Here is a 15,102-nt window from a genome sequence, read left to right as displayed (position 1 = left end):
ATCCTGTTTCTTTTTATTTAACATCGAAGGCAGACGATGGCTTATCTGTTATTTAACGCTGAGCCAAACGAATTCCATAGCGTATTGTAGAACTAAATATCTCATTCTAGACCTGGAGAAAGGCAGTAAAAATGCTCTTTGAAAACGCACTGTCAATGGCTGAAGTAAGTGACTGTGTTCAGTCATAAGGCATTTAAATGGCGTAGTTACGTCATGAATCCCTTTAGTTTTGTAATGAATATTCATCAAATTGTATTTGACAGCACCGTACCAGCACGGACATAGATTATATCTCACTTTCACTGAGAACTCGGTAAACGAGCGGAGACGTCCGATAGATTGACGCGGACCTATTTTAATTTGTGCCCACTTCCCGCCATTAGATACGTTTTGTAGCTGGGATCGTCGTGCACGAAAGTGTTTCGAAAGTAAAGTAAAATAAAATTACATTCTTATACACAGTCTAGACGCTTATCAAAGATTAGTTTCGTCTACATTCATATCTGCGATCTTTCAATGTGTACACTTCTCAATACATTCATTCATCTGAATTGAAATCGTTTTGGAAATACACTGTAAGGTGACTATAAATAAGCGTTGCTTTCAAAATTTACATAAATAATTGATCGAAAATATTAATTCTGTTTTCCGCATTGATGTGTACTTACCCACCTAAGTGATAAGTGGTGTTAAGTAGTTACTAGTTAGAGCCCATAGACATCTACAACGTAAATGCGCCACCCATCTTCAGAAATAAGTTCTAAGGTCTCAGTATAGTTACAATGGCTACTCCACCCTTCAAACCGAAACGCATTACTGCTTCACGGCAGAAATAGGCGGGGTGGTCCTACCTGTGCGGACTCACAAGAGGTCCTACGAAAAGTTAGACGTGATGCTCTGAAAAAAAAATTGTTTTAAATCTTGTGCATACGATGTTACAGCATCTGTCTATCGTTGAGGCACTCCCGTTGTCGATAGTTCTTTGCAGTTTCCTGCAACGACTTGATGTATTCCAACTCAACTAGGGAAATGAAGCGAGTAACGAGCCGTGTGCATCGTTTTTGTTCGAGACAGCAGTGCCGATTAAAATGTATTCATTTACATGATAACTAACCTTAATGTATTTACTTAAGAATCAGTAACATATATTACAACAGTAACAATTATTGGTAAATCAGAAAAACGAATTATTGACTTTGTATTCCATTGGCAGTCACAAAACTCTTCTGATCCACATCTTAGATAAATAACAGGTTAAGTATTAACCTTTATTTAAAGCAGGTTTTGAACCGTATTCTTTGAAGGAGACGATTATATTCAAATCAATCTGTATGGACATATCAATAAGATTTTTTTGTCCAAATGCACAAATTGCCACCTTTGATAATAGACGACTCATATAATGTTATATTAATTAGTTCCATTATGTTCAATTTAAGTTAAAAAATTTCGAAATCAGACGCCTACCAAAAAAGTCTTTACTTCAAAACTCATAAGCGTAATTAACGGCATTTTATGGTGACAAAGATGGTGTATCGGTAATGTGGTAGCATGTCAATTTATAATATACATATATCCATATTAAAATATAAATTAGTTAGCATTTTGTTCAGAAACTTAGCTGTGTAGAGTGCTACTTAAGGAGAATAGGTACAGCCGTCATATAAAGCATTGAGACTTCAACCTCATGTTTTAAGGTAGGTGGTGGAATTTACGTGGTGATGTCCACGGGTTCAAGCATTGCTTTTTCAACAGGTGGGCCGTGAGTTCCTTCAACTTTTAAGCAATAAATAAAAGAGGAAAGAAAAAGCAAAGGAAACGGACCAGTTATTTCTGTGCTAAATATAATATGTTTTAAGCGGCGCTGATTTTTAGTTTCCCCTGTTTACTTTTGTTGTTATATTGTATATAAAGCATGAGTGAACCACGTAAACATCTTAAAGGAAAAACGAGATGTCGTCGTGGCCTAAAGGGTAAGACGTCCGGTGCATTCGTATCGAGCGATGCACCGGTGTTCGAATCCCGCTAGCGGGTACCAATTTTTCTAATGAAATACGTACTCAGCAAATGTTCACGATTGACTTCCACGGTGAAGGAATAACATCGTGCAATAAAAATCAAGCCCGTAAAATTATAATTTGCGTAATTACTGGTGGTAGGACCTCTTGTGAGTCCGCACGGTTAGGTACCACCGCCCCGCCTATTTCTGCCGTGAAGCAGTAATGCGTTTCGGTTTGAAGGGTGGGGCAGCCGTTGTGACTATACTGAGACCTTAGAACTATATCTCAAGGTGTGTGGCGCATTTACGTTGTAGGTGTCTATAGGCTCCAGTAACCACTTAACACCAGGTGGGCTGTGAGCTCGTCCACACATCTAAGCAATAAATAAAAAAAAAACACTAAATAATAAAATCAAAAGACTTAACAACATCAAAAAACAATTATATAATTAATAATATAGATACAAATTGCTGAATAGTAACTAAAAACTTATGTATATAGATCTTAATGTTTTACTACTCTATAAATTATTTATTTATTACTGAAGAATAAATACAACGAATCGTCAATGTTTATTTCACGCTAATGTCAAACGTGTCTGTAGGCGTTATGGACAATGGGCGTTCTACAATGATACCTCTTTTAACTCGCACTATTTATATAATGGAGCTATTGCTCCACATGATGTACGCATGTATGTATTAAGAAGTGTTTTTGAATCTGCGATACCGAACCGGTGGTAGAAATACTCGTAACACTCTGTCACATCTGTTAGGACCCTTCCGGGGGCGCCCTTGAGCCTATCCTGTCCTTAAGAAGCTGGAGAGGCCTTCAGACCACCAGTAATCTCCGTCCCGAAATTTTGTATCATCATAAACCTAAGAAATATGTTTTTATCGCGGGCTTTGAGTACGGCGACCGAATCAAGAAATTCCGTAACGAAAATAAAACCTAACACCGCCACTCCGCCTACCATGTAACTCGCGCTCAACACATTCACACGTAGCGCTTGTGTAGTGTTTGTGGATAAGTGCGCGGCGTGCGGTGGCACTGCATGCGCATCATGAAAAGTCTGCCCATCTCTCGCGCGGTCTAGCTTAAGTTGATAAAAAATGCTATGCAATAGCTTTACCGCTGTAGTCCCCGAGTGCCACACGTGTTTTTTTTTTTAATATGGTACAAATCAAATCAAAAAGGTCACAGGTGAGGGCATCACGATGCTCAGCAATGAGCGATCGATTGAAAGAGGAGGGGGTACAATCCGCTTGATGATGGATCAATAATGTGTTGATTAATAATATCGGAGCCTTTCAATTTCATATTAGGAAGCTCACTGATTCTCAACTCATTAGATTTCCCTCGATTGGTACTGTTGTTCCCAAGGCATTTTTTTCTTGTTTTTGAACTTGAAGCAATATTATGATATAGCTGAGATACGTTGAACTTCCACAATGGTGTAAGATTACTGTTTGTTAAAACATTTTCGAATATTTTATTTATACCAATACTAATGCGAGCGAAAAAATATATCCATTTCCTTTTTTCTCTGTCACATTTAAAGTTCTGAAATACATAACATTTCTCGGTGTTCTCCGAGCCTCTAAACTAATTCCAAGCAGTTTTTATTTTCGTGGCAAGAATTGGTGTAGTTAAGCTGTTCTGGTTCATGGTTTTTTTTGCATCTACGATTTGCTGACTCAGAAGCTTTGCCACTTATCGAACTTAAGACGAAATTGGAATTTACTTATTATAACTACTTTAGACCATTGTAGAGGAGCCATGTGATCGCGAGCACGAGATGCGCAGTCGCATTAGCACGAAACGACCGTGAAGACTGCAGATATTACTGCACTAAGCACTAAGGCGAGAAAATTTGCATCCCGAACATCATTGCCCCAAGACCCATTACGTCAACACTGATAACAAAGGAATCCTTAATTGTTATTTAAGAGGCTTATGTTTGAGCAACATACTATATAGTTTATATGTGGAATATTTTAAGAGAATATATTTTTATTTTATCTTAAAGATAACATTTTTAAATGCAAGAATAATCGTAACATTCAAGTCATCGAAAACAAAAAAAAATTAATAACTAGCAGCTATCACTAGCTAGTCAATGTCATTTTCCATAGAAATCAGATGTATTTTTGAGAAAAAGAGCCTATGCCACTGTGATTTAAAAAAAAACATGTCATTCCTTTACGTCGTTTCGACGTGGAAGAAAGACAGGCTTTATACTTTAATATTTATCATATTACATAATAATAATATGTGCTTAGTACGGATATGGATAAACAACAAAAGTATATTAATGACATGCAACTTCAAAGAATTAACACCCTTTATACAAGGCATATGTTTAAAATAGTCGTAAAGAGTACTAAACCTATCATTAAAGCAACGCAACGAAATCTAGTACATCATTGGTCCTATATCTCTTACCTTTGGATTAATTTAATACAGAGCGATTACTAGTTGTGACCGTAATTGTCATGTATAACAGGAACATGATGAAGACACTGATTCGAAACTTAATTTATAGTTGTGAGACATTTTAATAATCATTAGCGGTTCGGCAATAGTAATATTTACACTCGATTACGTATGAATTTTGTTAGTTACAATTATTGTTCTCTTGGCCATCTAGACTGATAAAAATTTCTTACTTTTCCTTTCCCTTAAGAAATAAGTACAAACGTTTTCTTTTTTTTTAAATTAAAGACCTTCAAAATATTATTTAGAGAGAGAGAGAGTATTGTACAGAAAATAATTAAAAATGCGAAACATTATATACAAAAAACTACAATTGACAGTCTCGTATTATTTATTGAATGTCTTATTGATCTATTATAAAATTTAATTTTGCTATTATTTTCATTATTGTTCGGATTCTATTCGTTCATAGATACTATATCGGATTTTATACAGTTTTTGTATTCAGCAGCATTCTTGTGATACTTCTGCGGTAGTGAAATTAATATATCTGCAAAATATCATTATTACTGGTGGTAAGACCTCTTGTGAGTCCGCGCGAGTACCCTGACTATTTCTACCATGAAGCAGTAATGCGTTTCGGTTTGAAGGGTAGGGCAGCCGTTGTAACTATACTTGAGACCTTAGAACTAATATCTCAAGAGGGGTGGCGTATTTACGTTGAAGATGTCTATGGGCTTCAGTAACCACTTAACACCAGGCGGCTGTGAGCGCGTCCAACCATATAAGAAATAAAAAATAATAATGAATTTTATACATTCAACTACAGAGTGACGCGTAAGCGTAGCGTAATAGAGTATCACTAGTTACAAGACTAGTTAGGCACGTGCGAAACTAATTTGAATTCCCGCTTTAAATAAACAACAAATAAATTACGTAAATACACAATTTATTTGTGAAGCGTACGGAGCCCACACAAATCAAACAGGATTCCCGGTGCACTATCGGTCGACTCGCTGTGCACACCGAACATTTGCATGGCGAACCGAGCGACAGTTGCGTGCTGACGCCCACTGCGCTGTGCAATACTGTGCAATCTCATAGCGTATCGGCATCCCATTAAACGCTGTAAGCCCAGCACAATGCGGATTTCTCCACGGCCCGGTAAAAACTTGTAGGGTTTTGTTCAGGCGACATGCGAGGATTGCTCAACGTTACGTTGATCAATCACTTCTCGATGTGAATTAAAATGTGTTTGAGTAATTCGTACTAGTTCCTACGTAATTGGTGCTTATTGTTTTTGCATAAACGGAGCGTATAATATGACACACTGTTGAAGTGATAAGGTTTAGTTTTGATTGGCCTGATATTATAATTGAAAGACGTATGTATGGGCTCTGTGCAGTACTATCAATGACAATACTAAATATATTTTGAGAAAATAAAAACATGATAGGTAGTCCGTATGTTACTGTGGCGGTAGCCATCATAGAACACAAGATATTAGACAGATGCAGTAGGCAGCGGCTTGGCTCTGCCCCTGACATTGCTGAAGTCCATGGGCGACGGTAACCACTCACCGTATGTGGGCCGTATGCTCGTCTACCTACAAGGGTAATAAAAAAAAGATGCCTAAATCTCGCTTACAGCATTTTCAAGATAAACGTTGATCTACCGAGTAATTTCAGCCACTCTGTTGAAGATTTTCCCTTCGTTGTTATTTCCAAATTACAATCAACATGAAAAGAGTATTACTAGTAGATTATACAAAAGACAAGACACACGTCATAAATGAACAGGTACGGTTTTGGTACATTTAATTTGAAATAACGACAATACATAGATTAAATGTTAGAATTTTTGAAATACTATTAAATTCTCCGTGCGTGGTGGATTTTGAAGAGATCTATCTAAACATTGCAAACATGAAAACACTATATTACGTCGTATTTCATGTTTTATTACTGATAACGTTTTAATAGCATTTAACAAAACTATTGTTAAAGTTCACTTAAACAAAATCCGAAAGACAAATCTCCGATTTTTTCATACAAAAATACAAATGTTGTGATTGGACTCTGTTTAAATTTGGCTGTCTGAACTCAAACCCCTTTGATCGCTGTTATTGGTCTTTGATTTTTCTATTAAAAAAAATAATATCAATCGGATCAGTTTCAATAATCGAATACGTGTATTTCACAAACACCAAAATCAAGTTAGTATATAATGCGAATCGACGCAATGCGAACGAGTTTCACGATCTGATTAGTGCATGATCTGTACGAAGTTAATTAGCGCAATACAAGTGCGTTGACATTCCGCGTTCGCGATCGGTCGATGGGTAAGTCGATCTCATCGCCCGCCGTTGACACCGGACACCCCGGATCGTTTGTCGGCGACGATACTGCACGGGGCCTTGAAATTGCGCACGCTGAATACGCGTCTCATGCGTATCGAGTTTAAGTTACGTTCTTTAGAAATTGATACACTTTTGAATGTCCTGCAGTGTACACTAAATGTATGATTTCGAAGAAGCAAATTTAAAAAAGTTAAATGACGTTTTTATTGATTTTACTTGACACCTATCTATTCAAACTCAGACTAAGCTATATTGTTTTTTACTCCTACCTATTCGCTGGCAGCCTAAGAGACTATTCCAGCTACGCCCTTTTGTGAGTCCCCACGGGTAGGTACCACCACCTTGCCTATTTCTGCCGTGAAGCAGTAATGCAGTGGGATAGTCGTTGCAACAATACTGAGACCTTAGAACTTATATCTCAAGGTAGGTGGCGGCATTTACGTTGTAGATGTATATGGGCTCCGGTAACCGGTTAATACCAGGTGGGCCGTGAGCTTGTCCACTCACCTCACTAGCCGTAGATAGAGCAGTGCTTCGCAAAATCTAACACCGGTGACCCACTGAGAAGACCCAGCGAAAAACTCAGTGAGCCGCTTTTTTTATAAATCTTCATCGTAGAATTCGAACTTCGATATACTCATAGCATTGAATACAACTACACCAAGCTTCTTACCAATTAGGCCACGGTCTACTTTGCACAACAATAATATGAAGCTCGGGTCTGGTATAACATGTTTAAATACATAAATCCTATTTTAATCTATTTCAAACTAATCAGCTTTCAAACGTATGTAAATAAATAAATCGCCCAGAAAGCACAACAATTTTCCTTGTACAGAAATCGAAGATAAACACTATAATAACAGAGTATTCGAAAACGATTACTGTCGCACCAAAGCCTCTTAATGTTAAAATATAATATTTACTGTCCTTTGACGTAAATATAAACTAATTAAGTTAAATAAATTAAGTTGTAAATGTAAATACGATCGGTAATTAGTATCTTCGTATAAGGCGTCATGGAAATATGACGATGATGTTTCTGCATTAGAATAAGGCAGATATTAGCATTGACGTTGAATATCTTATTATGTGTTAACATTACTTGAATGGATATGTTAAATTCTAGGTAAATTGAAGATGACTAAAACTTATTTTTTTAACAATATGTTTGGCTGATTTCAATAATAATTAATTTATTTATTTCAAATTTAAAATTTATTTTATTTAGACTTCGTGAAGTGTTGTTGGGAGTTTTATGAATGACTATATCAGTCAGGCCTTTTGCACGATATTTATGTTTGCCATTTTAATAAAATATATTGAAAAATGTGTTTTGAAGGATTGAAAGTAGCATATGTCACGATTTCATTAATAAACTATCTTTAAGGAAAAGAACGAAACTATCCGTTGTTTTGTTGTTCTGTAAAACAAACTGCTGTGTAAAGTGTGTAGAGTGTGTAGAACAAACAAAAGAAAATTAAATCACTTTTACATGATTGTTTTTATTTAAAAAAAAACTCGCGAAACAATTCGATAAACAAAAATAATCTCGAGAAATCCTTAAACGAACTATTATACTATTGCAGAAAGGGAAATACTGATTTAATAGAATTAACCAAACAAAATTATTTTTAACGTCAACGCTTTTTAAGAATACCATTTCTAAATGACGTCATTTATCTATTATATGGCTAATTAATACAGAGTGGGTGGCGCTAATTTGCATTCAAAGTTTCCTTATTTACCGCTCCACATTGCAGTATCTTCCTTTGTAATTACGTCTTAATACGAGATCAGTTTAATGAATATGAATGCACGTTATTATTCCATACATTTGTCGCGGTTTAATTCCATAGTTTGTATACGAACTTATAAACGATAATATAATATACATACTTATAATAAGATTATCTTAAACTTGAGCCACATGGCTCATTGTTATCCTCATCCAAATAATAATCGCATTAATTAAGCCGTTTTAAACTACTATAAGAATTGCCTTGAAGTTATTAGTTTGTATTAAGCAATGTATGTGCATATTGCTCTTTGGACAGTGAATATGAGAAGTAAGATCAAAGAGTATTTCTAGAATATTCATTGCTAGAAAAAAATGCAATTTATAACTAACAAAAATGTTCCTTAAACGGTTTAAACTGCAGTGTCTACGGTCCGTAGTAACCATATAAAGCAGATAAGCCGTGAGCTTAAAAAAAATTGATCTTTTATATAGTTTATGAAGATATTTTATTAAGAGAAACAATTGAAACATCAAATGTAATAAATCGCAGTATTTTGTCTGGCTCCAACTATTGCAGAAATCCGGCTAAGTCCTTTGAGCATCCGTCTTGTCGTCGCCCACGTTGCGGGTAAGTTATTTCGTTTTATTGATAAACCAGTACCGCTCCGGCTGGACTTTAGAATTACGAACAATACTCACATAAATTAAGCGAACTGTTAATGAACGGATGTAACAGAATACAGAATGCGCTTGACTGACACTTTTGTGATAAGATAATCGTGTGATTTAAATTACTTTTCATGCTTAGTTTCTATCGAACTATAAAATATTAGTAAAAAGGTGGCGAAAACTTGAAAGTGTCAAATATATTTTGTATTTAAAAACTCGGTTCTTTTTCTATTGAGCAACCCAGTCCCAAAACTAGCTAAAGTAAGCCGCTAAGACTTACAGCAATAAGCTAGGCGAAAATATATCGTGCCACGAAATCAGTTTTGTGGAAGTTCTTTTCTTTCTAGTCTTTGTAGTTGTACTTTAGCAGTAAGTTAAGCTACATCTGTATACACAGATAAATGTGTTAATCCCTCATCTCTCAAATGTAATAAATCAAAAATTCTTCGCGTCTTGTAGGTACTGTTTATAAAATGGGGAGTGTTTTGAAGAATTGTTTGTCATAAGCCTTTGATATACTTTTTACAATAGCCACATCCATCACCGGAGCTGAATTCATATCTAATTACTTCGAAACGCGGTGCTATGTCATCATTTTTGCAACGTACCAACCAACTCTGGAATGAGCTTCCCCTCGACGTTCTTCCCTGAGCGCTGTGACGTGTCCTTCTTCAAACGAGGTCTACAAAAACTAAGCGGTAGGTATACACTTAGCTGTGTATACCATGCGTTACTAACATCGGAGTGAGGGTCACGACTTACCGCTAGATAAACCGTCTGCAATACCTATATAAAATTTTTTCGTTAAAAAGCTACTCGACAAAGATTTCATAGCTCCACTCCATTTTTTAGTACTACTTGCGGAAAACCCTTTATTATCTTTTGATAATAAAAATACAGTATATAGTTAAAAAAATAAATTATAAAACAAAAGAAAGAGAAAATATTTGGCTTAAAACGAATCTTTATCTTGGGGCGTCATTGATTGTGGTCAAAATTAAATCATTTGCCCACACTACAACTTAAGCTATCGATCGATAAGTATTACCTTTATAAATGTAATGAGCCTTAAAATCAAACCAGCACCCGCTTCTGACCATAATATCACCATTGATTTTGACAATCTGTACTTTTTTTATTGCTTAGATGGGTGGACGAGCTCACAGCACACCATTAAGTGGTTACTGGAGCCTATAAACATCTACAACGTAAATGCGCCACCCACCTTGAAATAATAATATAAGTTCTAAGGTCTCAATATAGTTACAACGGCTGCCCCACCCTTCAAACCGAAAGGCATTACTGCTTAACAGCAGAAATAGACAGGGCGGTGGTACCTACCCCTGCGTACTCACAAGAGGTCCTATCACCAGTAAAAGTAGATTCCATAGTGCTGAACCTCTATAATGGATGGAAAGCCGTTAGTTAACTCAATTAATGTTTTTTAAATAGCAGTTTTTGAAGTAAATATACAACAGAAATTTAATTTATATACTACTTCATATTCTTCTCTCGTATTCTTCTTCTTGCTTCTTCTGTACTGTATTCTTTGTAATTCCCCATAATTTCAACTCCCCTACGGGTTTATCTTTGGTTTGTGGGCATAAAATACATTTATATGTCTGAACACAAACAGATTTTTGGGTGATTTACCAACAAACATACTGACAATAATATTTTGCTGTTGTTGTTACTGTGAAGTACTTAGAATGTGTTTAATCGAATCAGATTGCTGAAAAAATTAAATATTACGTCTTAATATTAAACATGTGCTCAGAAATGTTATTGGGACCCCACTATTACACATTATTTTCTATATATGTCTTCATAATCCGACAAAGAGTAATCATAAAGTTACACTCCAGAGCATTTGAACAGAATCGATACTATTTCATATTTAAGTAAACGCTACAAATTAAACTCGATGTACAAGATATTAAATTTATTGATTTTCAAGCTGGCCTCTATTTTAGAACTGAGATATAGTTGGTGTCAAAAATATACGTAAGCTCTGTAATCAGACGTTGCTTAAAAATTTAATGTTATTTTTTTTCTTAAAGCAAATACAATTGCATTGTGTATCAGTTTTTTTATTGTCATACGTTTTTTTTTTTTTTTTTACGTGTTTCGATCGGTCCGTCATATTATTAAACGGATGCATTCCGGATGGACAGTCACAATTCGGTTGCATTTCAGTAATATTATATGTTATCCAGTAAATTATAAAATGCTAATTAAAATTTCAAGATTCATAATCCACCGAATATTTCAAAGCTTTTTCCATTGCTGGATCCCACTGGATCAGAAGGTGGCAACTTCTGTAAGCCTGTAAGCCTTCTGTAGCCTTATATTTTTAAGTATGTGGAATTCACTGTTTATTTTTATTTATTGTAGGTAATAACTGGTAGAGATGTATCATTAGCCTGCATGGGTACGAGTATATTGTGGTGCCACATTGTGACGACCACATGTGTCGTAAACCTATTCTTAATTTTAATTGGTTATCATAAACTGAGTATCGGTTATGGTAAGCCTGGCAATTCAACCTGTTTTTGAAGTGAAACTTCCTTATCGGCGTTGGAAAAAAATTTACCGTCACATTTTTCGGTTACGCGTCACATTTTTCCGTTACGCGCCATCTGTTTTGTATTCATGTCTATGATAATAAAATCCTTTTGTTTAAACTTTATCTAATTTAACTTTATTTAACCAATTTCTAGAAAGTTGCATGTAGATCATTTTTCGAAAAATAAGGCCATAAACAAGTTTCACTTCTTACGTGTGTACACTAGTACACGCACACATTTTTTATATATAAAGTCAAAATCGGTATCCAACCCATGTGGAGTCTCAAGACGTATATATTACCAATAAAAAATCAGTAAGGGTCTTATATAAATCAGAAGAGAAACTGTGATGTTACTTTGAGTCAATCACGCTATATCACCTACGGGCTCCAGTATTTGTTTAAAATTAGGTAGTTTATTTTGTCTTTGAATAAATTAAGCAAAATAAATAAGTAACATGTGGTGTTAAAGTTAAAAATCGATTTCCCGAGAATAGCATTCAATTGTTAATGAGACTAACGTACTATAAGTCCTACTGGGCACATTACCGTTGTAGCAATGTTGATAAGAGCGCGCTGCCCGCGTTATCACCGCGCCCTCGTCCACCGGTACACTCGCACATTCACTCCTACACCGGACAAAAGGTTTTGATACTTGTATTTTTTATATTTAAAAAATATATTTATAGATTGATCATAATTTATTTACATTCACGTAAGAGGCTGGTCCACAGTAATGAAAGTGATTATTTTAGCAAAGGCTCTACCAAGTGCTTTACCGTTCTTTAAAAAATTGCTATACTGTATTTTTGTTTGCATCGTAAAAAAATTTGTATTTCTATGGAAATATATTATTATATTTTATGCTGTTCTAATAGCATATTCATTCCTACTGTACCTTGCGCTTGTTTTAGCTGCCCCTCAGTGGTGAGAAGATATTTATTTAATGGATTTGCCCCGCGTGTGATCCACTCTTGCTGTTAATATAGAACCAAAAATTTAGAATTATAATAAGTTTCCAAAAAAGCAACTTAATGGGCTTATAATTTGGACTTTAATGATAAATTCTTCATCGAAATTAATTAGAAATGGAGAGCATCTTTCGCGCGTAATGTATTTAAAAAAGGCTGTTTATTTACGCTTGTATTTAAATTTGATGCATTGATTGATGATTTGATGATTGATATGTTATTAATTACTAATCAGTCTTACTGAGTACCCGTGACTATGCTATTTCGATCCATTTATAAACTTACTTAAAATAGATTAACTATGAAATTACCGAAAATGGTATTCAAGGATCAAAATTGTTTAGTCGTATTGTACTATAAGAGATCATGCGATGCTTGACGCTGGAGTCAAGGAGAGCGGCCGGCGCCGACCACGCCCGCATCCCCCGCGCTACCCCTCCACTCCCTTCCTTGCTCCGCTACGCCCGCGCTTCATGCAAACTATGCCGCTATACTTGATTCAATTGTTGGCATGGACGTTATATTACAAAGAAGCAATCGGAACGTAGCACCGAGTAATATGGGAAAAACAGAAACATTCCAAATTAAAAAAAGTAATTCGAATTAATAAAATTTCCACATTCAGAAGTAAACACAGCTTCGTCTGATTTTAACGACAATGCCTAAACCAGTTTACACCATTAGTGGCTGAAAATCGGTCACTTTAAAACTAAATTTTGGTGCATCTTTGCAGGAGAATGGTAGCTTTGTTTACTTTGGTTTATCTAAGCATTGAATGTATCTTTTAACAGAATTGAAGCGTGAGCGAAAGCATTGTTTTAAAACCTTTTTTTGCTTAGATGAGTGGACGAGCTCACATCAAACCGGGGTTTCAATGGCTACCGGACCCCATAGACATCTAAAACGTAAATCCCACCACCTGGCTTGAGATATGAGTTCTCAGGTCTCAGTTTTTACAATACAACGGATGTTCCACCCTTCAAACTAAACACATTACTGCTTTACACCAGAAATAGGCAGAGTGGTGGTACCTACTCGTGCAGACTCACAAGACGTCTTACCATCAGTATTTCGGATTTTTTTAATAGAACGAAATTAATAGGCATCAAAACGATACGTCAATATTGAAAATATTACATCCATAATGGCTGGTCATTACGTATCCTGTTTCGTAATTAGAGAGGGGCAAACTTATTCACTATCTTGATAATAACCGTTGAGTCTGTTTTATAGATATAATAATAGAGAGGCGGTTCCGTGTTTGATGATTTAATGATATGCGTTTTGAATAATTGTTGTACAATTTAGGTCACTAATAAAATGTAGGTGCCATTTAATGAAACTACTCAAATAATGAAGTAAGGTTGAAGATCTCAAATATATTGTTGAAAAATTAGAAAAAAAATCACTTGGGAAATTTATTAATTTATAATCTTCATGAAGATGAAATGACATTATATTTAGGTATACAATTAATATTTGAAGCAAATATTACTATGGTTTATGTATTTATTTGCATTGCCAACATTTTATTTTACTGTGTTCAAATTGATAAGTAAAATTTAAATTGTTACATATTTAATTTGAATATAAAAAATACAATTCTTATTAAGTTAATTAAGCACAAACTTTTTTGTTACAATTTTTTTCGTTTTTGTCGCCCTTGCCGGCCGTTGAGCATACGGCCCACCTGATGGTGAGTGGTTACAAATAACGCGAAACTAACCACGTGGCTATGGGATCATATAATGAGTGGGTTGGAGCGAATTATAAATAGATATATCAACAAACCTAATACATAGAATGAAAAACAGTACATATCATATTTTATTAAAAATAAATAACGCATTGCATTGAACCGTATTGTATTTAAAGTTACTAGAGGTCCCACAGTAGTCGAAATTCGACTATAATTAATTGGAATTCTAAGTTTGTACACTATTATGATTGTATTTTATACTTCTATAATCACAAATTTCGCCAAGGCTACACTATAAAAATATATTAATAAAGACAAACAATATTTATCAATTTGATCACAGACGTCAAGAACAAAAGTTTGACAATAAATAGTATGCAAGCGTGTGTGCGTCAAATACATGGTATGTAGTGTGTGTAATGTTTTCTTTATTGATTTAATGTATCTTTTATGCATTATTTTTAAAAAATATTAGCATTGTGCACTTCTTCTCTATATTCTCTATAAGTGTGGAAAATTTCATACTCCTGCGTCCGCGCAATTTTCGTAAAAAGGGATACAAAGTTTTTGATTCACGTATTAATATATAAATTTCATAATGAAAGGACTTCTATCAAAGGACCCATCAAATTAGATGATGATTTAAGCAGCAAATCACGAC

Source organism: Bombyx mori, chromosome 3 (genome assembly GCF_030269925.1).
Source record: "Bombyx mori chromosome 3, ASM3026992v2".
Lineage (NCBI taxonomy): Eukaryota > Metazoa > Arthropoda > Insecta > Lepidoptera > Bombycidae > Bombyx > Bombyx mori.
The sequence above is the reverse complement of the archived record's forward strand: the minus strand, read 5'-3'. Positions refer to the sequence as shown.